This window comes from Cygnus olor, chromosome 2 (genome assembly GCF_009769625.2).
Source record: "Cygnus olor isolate bCygOlo1 chromosome 2, bCygOlo1.pri.v2, whole genome shotgun sequence".
Taxonomy (NCBI): domain Eukaryota; kingdom Metazoa; phylum Chordata; class Aves; order Anseriformes; family Anatidae; genus Cygnus; species Cygnus olor.
In genome coordinates this window covers 34,183,779-34,190,633 of record NC_049170.1, presented here as the reverse complement: position 1 = coordinate 34,190,633, position 6,855 = coordinate 34,183,779, and the positions used below count along the sequence as shown (strand labels likewise).

Below are 6,855 nucleotides of genomic sequence, written 5' to 3'. Positions count from 1 at the left end.
TTGTACTTCATATGCTGCATGTGAAGTATGTCTGCCTTTCATTTGTGCATGATTCATTACTTTTACTAATTGTTAGAGTCATAATGCATCAATAACAGTAACATTAATAACTAATGACAGTATGATCTCACTGCCTCTGTTTGCAGCTAACAGGGTCACCTAGCATGTCCTTTGTGTCGCAATCCACAGCAGCGCTGGGATACAGAGTTCACATCAGTACCTGTATTCCTTCCTGATGCTGTATATGTGATAGAACCGAGGATACAGGCTGACAAATTTGGTTTTAAACTCCTCTTGCACTTCTGCATCTTTACTCGCATGGTTTGTTCTGTATTCCATGCTGCTCCCAGATCTGCAGGACTGAGCACAAAACCAGGTCAGGGAAGAGAATCCGGTTTTTAAATGGTCTTTTTTCACTTGGTTATCTTCATACTGAATTGGTTTGGCTAGTCAGGTAATTGTGTGGTCCCAGAAACCAAAAGATCTCAGGAACAGGTACAATCAGCAGGCGGGAAGCGTTCTGATGGGAGCTGCTTATGCCTGCACTGCTGGCAGAAAGTGATGGAAATGCAAAGAATCTCCGTTACTTGGTAATTAGAAGGGGAAAAAAGAGCATTAAGCATTCTGGCTCTGATTCAGATGTATGTTCTTTCTAAGGTGAAAAAAAAAAAAAAAAAAGAAAATCTTACTCATAAAGTTCTGTTTAGTTGTTCCTAAGACTGTGTCATTTAACTGTCTCTCTTCATCTTACCGTAGTAAAATAACAGAACTCCCTTACACCTTCGTTGGAACTAATACCATCTCTTTTTTTCAGGAAAACAGACCCATTTTATCCAGTGTCATAGAAACTGATGCCAGAATGAAGTTAGACCATAAAACAGTGGGAGTAGCATAAAGAGAAATGACTTAGTAAGAAAGACATTTACATTCTAAAAGCAGTTTTCATGTGTTATTTGTGTTATTGAAGATCCTTGAAAATAACCCATATGTTTCATTGTCACTGAATTTGAACGACACACTGGACACCCGTGGACATGAGTGTTACGATGGTACAGGTTGAGACACAGCTTAAGCAGAAAGACACCGAAGTATGAATGCAGGAAGGATGGATTTTGAGTGAAGGCGTTGAACCTGCCAGTTCCTTGGATTCCAAGCTCCGTGTAACCGACTGGTGTGGGAATGGAGATCCTCTGTGGGCAGGAGAGCTGTGGGGGCAAGGTGTGGGGGAGCTGGGCCCTGGAGCAGCGGGTGCAGGGGAACACCTCTTGGCATAGCAGGTGCAGGGGACACCCCTTGGCACAGTGGGACCCCCTTGGCACAGTGGGACCTCCTTGGCACAATGGGACCCCCCTTGGCACAATGTGACACCCTTGGCACAATGGGACCCCCTTGGCACAATGGGACCCCCTTGGCACAACAGGACACCCCTTGGCACAATGGGACCCCCCTTGGCACAATAGGACCCCCCTTGGCACAATGGGACCCCCTTGGCACAATAGGACCCCCCTTGGCACAATAGGACCCCCCTTGGCACAATGGGACCCCCTTGGCACAATGGGACCCCCTTGGCACAGTGGGACCCCTCCTTGATACAATGGGTGCAGGGACACCCCCTGGCACAGCAGGGGCAGGGGACACCACTGCGGGCCCTGCCAGCCCCCGGCGCAGGTTACTGATTAATTTAATCCGCACTGATCCCGCGGATTACCCTAAGCATGTGCTTCTGAGGATTAAAAATTAATCCCCGAAGCACGCCTGCAAGGAAAGCGTCGCGGCGCAAACGAAAATAAATAAAATTAGAACTATCATTAAAACAAAAAGTGGCTAATTATGCTCGCTCCGTTTTATTCCAAGGCAATTCTCCGGAGCAGCCCGAGCAGGACAGAGCCCAGGGGGCAGGGACAGGGGCAGCGCTTATAACGGGGAGGCGCCGCCGGGAGCCGTGAGGCAGCTGCGGGACCCCCACGGCACCGCCCGCCCCCCCCCGGAGCTCCCTCAGAGCCCCGCGGCGCCGCCCGCCCTGCCCGCGGGACGGCCCCGCCCCCGGTGGCGAGAAGAGGACCCCATTGGCTAGCGTGACCGCGCTTCGCACGCCCATTGGCCGCCGCCGCCGTCAGGCAGGGGCCGCTCGGGCGGTGCCAGCCCGCCGCCTCCCTCCCGCCGTCGCTCCCCGCGGGCGAGCGCGTCCGTGAGCAGCGGAGGCGCCGCGGGGCGGGCGGGGTGAGCGAGTGAGCGAGCGAGGAGTGAGCAGTGAGCGGGGGCGCGCGGCCGCTGAGGGAACTCGGCGGGGCCGCGCGGGACGGCGGCGGCCGTTGGGCGGCCAACGGCTGCGGGGAGCCCCGCACGGCCCGCGGGCAGCCGGTACCCGCCGGGGCGGGCAGGGCAGGGCAGGGCAGGGCTGGGCAGGGCTGGGCAGCGCCCCGCAGGCTCCGGTCCTCCCCGTGCCGAATCCGTCCCCCGAGGGCTGCGGGAGGCGGCAGCGGGCTGGGGGGGGGGGCGGGCAGACAAAGAGCTGCCCCCCGGGCGGGCACCGGCAGCGGTGCCGCGGCGTGCCGCCAGCCTCGCCCTGCCGCCCGTCCCTCTCCGCCTTTTATTTTTAATTTTCACCGTTTTTCCGCGCCGCGTCGGCTCGGGGCGGTGCGGGCAGGGGTGCGAGAAGTGGCAGCAACAGTTGTACGCGGCGAGAGTTGGCGGCCGGGCGTCGTGAGGAGGAAGTGCTGCGGGAGGCTGTGCCGGGGGAGCTTTCGGTATTGAGCCCAGCGCGCCCCAAATCACCTCATCGCGCCCCAAATCGCACCATCGCACCCCAAATCGTACCAGCGCGCCCCAAATCGTGCCAGCTTGTCCCACGCTGTCATCCAAAGGGAATATCCAATGCAGAAATAACGCCCGCTGGCTGACTGCTGTGGTCCTGGGAGCTGCCCTCCTTGTTTCTCTTCCAGCTGAACCCTAGCTCTGTCAGGAAAGTTGTGCGTCCTCAAGGAAAAGGTTTGGGTACTCGAGGAGTGTGTGTCTTGTAACGCCGATCTCTGATCGTTCCTAATACCAGTTGCCGATACACGCGACGAGTGTAGAGGAATAAAATATTAGCTTCTATTGATTGCCGCTAAGTAGTTTTGTCAGCTGCACGTTCAGGCTTAATGATTAGTGTTATTTTAAAAGCGACTTGAGCAAATGACACCGCGAAGGAGCAGTTTTGTGTGGCAAAGTGTAGAGCGACGTTGATGATTGGTTGTCACTGCATTTAAAAGGCTTTTCTGCAGGTTTTTTTTGCCTCTGAGAATGCAGCTAGATGCTACAAAGCATCTTTTCAGAAGCTGGTGCCTTTCACAGCATGCCTTCCTGTGTGACAGTGCCATGCTTTTGTTGTCATCTCCACCTTCCAACAAGTTATTTTTAAGTTGTGAAAAGTCAGTAGCCTTGGAAAGCTTGGTGAAATTAACTTCCAGTCTATTTCACTTTCATCAGTGAAATACTTGAGGTAATAGTAACAAACGTTAAAGTTGAGCTGAATCCATCTGGCATTGTGCTTGGATACGTTTTTTCCGCCAGAGTAAGGGGACAACATGAAAATACTACTCTTGAAATGCAAAACTCAGCTTCTTCTTTTCTGTGATAACCTTTGTGTGAGACAGGGTGCTTTTAACAGGCCTTTTAACAGAGGGGTGACAATTTTGAGGAAGTTTGTGTTGCTGGGGATGATTTATTAGTTTTAGCATTTCACTTCCTTTCAATGGTGAGCTGTTTCAGGGGACAAGTTAAGTTTACTCAGAATGCTTCTTAAAAGGAAGAAGGCTTTCATGGGCAGAATCATCTCAAACTTCTGCAATAGCTACATGAATGGGAGGGTTTCCTTTCACTTGGGAAAGTTCATGGTAGACATGTTCACAGGCATAGCTGGATGGTTAAGTCACTTGGATTTTAATTTGTAAAGACTTGTATTGCAAACAAGAATGTGCGAAAGATATTGCAAGGCTAGGCCCTGTAAATGGTATGTGTCATCTGTATTTTACTTAGCACAATGGGGCTGGCCCTAAGCTCTGAGCCCACTTACTGATGCAAATGTTATGACTAGCCTAGCAGTAAGCCACGGAGTTAATCTATTTCTTAGTGCGTTATCGTACACAAGGAAACACGTTCATGTCAAGAAATGCCTTTTCGTTAAATCCTACCTCAAGGTAGGTAGGTTCTCTCTGATCTGTGACTTACTTCAGTATGTGCAATGTGAAAACCACCTTGTTCGTTCTGGAGATTTATCTTACTATCATCAGTTTTTAAATGTTGACTACTGTCTGGCTATTTTGATTAGAAGATAAATATGCATTTTATGGCCCAACTTGACGCTACTTTGTTTCAGGTTCTGTGGAAGTTTGAGAAATCCGCGTGATTTGTAAGAGAAAAGTCACAGTTCCCAGGCTTTCCTTTGGGACTAAGAGCCTGCGGAGTGCTTTTTATGTTTGAGGCTTGGAAATGGCATTTGAATGAGCCTTAAATGTTTATGATGATGATAATATTCAAACGCAGTGGGTCTTGTACTCTTGCAGAGATCACCTGGCTGCTCTGCAAACATGCAGAGCCTCCACTGGGAACATTTAGACTTAACTCCGTTAGTTGGATCACCAGGTTCATTACCAAGCCCTCATTTAGGTAAATGCCCTATTCGCATAACCTGGCGTGCTTCCTGTCTAGCAAATGCAAGACTGGGTGCAAGCTTATGCTGAAGTCTGCCGTTGGATTTGTGCAGGTACTTTTGTTAGCATAGGTGGGGGTTATGCGCATGAGTCGCTGCACTTGTGTGTTACTGAAGATATTAACAGTTATCAAGCAGTCGGTCTGCCAGAGTAATAAGCGTGAAGTTTAAACAGGAGATCCTGTCACACTATGTAGGAAATGAGAAGCCTGATGATATGACCTTCTCTGTGTGTGTATGCTCTGTCTCCTTTGAAGTTAGGAGAACTAGATCCCAAATCTCCTACGCTTAAAAACAACAAAAATACACAACAAACAAAAACGCACGCAAACCCTCCCAAATTGAAGACTGTGCAAATACTGATGTGTAATAGCTTGATTGCTGGAGAGACTGTGTAACCTCGTGGATTTATGTGGTGTTATGAAAATACAATGTGCTTAAAACTTATTGCTCAGCGTATTGGTTTGGTTATGGTAGGATGGATTTGGAAGTTCTTGTTGTTGTACTGGAATCCGATAGTTTGCTGTCTGACAGAACTATAGCTTTTGATTTGCTGATGCTGTTCTGTTTAATCATGGAAGTATTTAAAATAAAACAACTGCTCAACCACACCCCCCCCCCTTCCCCAAACCCACTAAGTAAAATTGTAGGCATCATATCTTTTCTTTAAATCTGTATTTTCTTTCTTTTATGAAAGAGCGGCTCTTTTGGCCACTCGCTGCCTTCAGCTGCCAGAATTGAAATGGGGAGTATTAAATGCACGTTTGAGAGTGAAGAATGTGTTGGAATTAAAACATTGTTTTACTATCATCAGTTAATTAGGTACTTAAATTGGATTAATATATTTGTAATGCTTCTTGAGATAATCTTGGAAGGCAGTAACAAAGTGGTGTCAGGATGAAGACTGGAATCTGTGTCAGGTCAGTGTAGTTGAAGAAAAAAATGTACTCAAGTATGAAAAATGTTTTTAAATTGCGCCAGGGCTGCAAGGCCCTGCTTAAAGCTTCCAGGACGCTCAAGCTCTGCACACCATTAAAATGATTTCTTAGTTCTGTGAGGCTGAGCGTCTTGCTTCTGCATCTGCTCTGACTGTAAGTGGTTAGGGTTCTGTCACATCGGTGTTGGAACTTTGCTAGCTTGCAGACTCGAATACTTCTGGTTTAGATTAAAAGCCAGCTGAAAGAGCCAAGCTTTTAACGTACTGCTCATCTAAAATAACGCAGGATATTCCGTGTTTTAGTCCTCCTGGTGAAACTGCTGTGAAGCCTTTGTCCTAATTAGGATCAGGTTCGAGACCAGCAGAATAAAAATAGAGTGCTGGCTTACTCTCGTCAGGCGCCTTACTTATGGTGACTTCTTTAGCCACATCCCCTCGTGAACTTGCATGCTTTGGTAACAACTGGGGAGCTACTGAATGAACGTAACGTGGCTTGCAGCCCCCGTGAACGCTGCAGCGCTCGGGTCGTGACCCGTCCCTGTCATCCCGCTGGCAGAAATGGGAGAGTGGTGCTGCGGTTATTTCAGGGTGATGCATTAAGGGCTAGGTTTATAAGGCCTGGTTGTAAATTCCAAATGGTGCACAAATTTAATGTGTGCTTGATAAACAGTTGTTATCGGGAGCGTTATTTATTAGATTTGGAATCAATAAAGCATGTGGAATTTGGACCGTGCTCAGTAATCATCACTCTTGTGTATGGAGAGTGCCATGAAAAATGAGAGCATGCATGAAAACGTTTTTTACTCCTTTTTAAATGATCAACATTGCAGGAGAGTCGGTCACATATCATCTGATTGCTGAGAGGAAGATTGGAAACGGGCTATCTCTCCAAAGCAGATGTATGTTTGCATTCTTCTGTCTCTAGCCCCCGATGATAAGAAATGCTCTGTAGCAAACAAAGCACGACAAAGAGATGTAGGTAAAAGCAGTACTGGCTGAACAGCTAAACACGCCTATTGCTGGTGCACGAGTCACCGAGTGTTTGCTCTCCATCCTGACTGGAATAAGCACTCTTACTCTAAATTTAGTGCCAGAAGCTTTGTGTGTTTGGGGTGGCTTAGAGAGCCATTACAGACAGCTCTCTTAGGTAAGAGTTAAGATACCATTAGCATTTTGTTACTTTTTTCTATTTTGAAGCTAACCTTTAATTAAAAATAGCGTAGCATGC

The 6,855-nt window shown here is 48.2% G+C and overlaps 1 protein-coding gene across 10 annotated transcripts in view; it reads left to right on the top strand.

Moving 5' to 3' along the window:
* Positions 1–2,101: 2,101 nt before the first annotated feature.
* FAM126A (family with sequence similarity 126 member A) overlaps positions 2,102–6,855 on the top strand; it is a 44,882-nt gene continuing 40,128 nt past the window's right edge. For 2 of the 10 annotated variants that reach the window (XM_040546688.1, XM_040546698.1), the window contains exon 1: positions 2,102–2,220. The gene's annotated coding sequence lies outside the window, so the exon portion shown is untranslated. Of the gene's footprint in view, positions 2,362–2,381; positions 2,989–3,457; positions 3,482–4,725; positions 4,745–6,855 lie in introns of those variants that run through there. The other 8 variants (XM_040546692.1, XM_040546697.1, XM_040546691.1 and 5 more) reach the window with 8 other exon arrangements.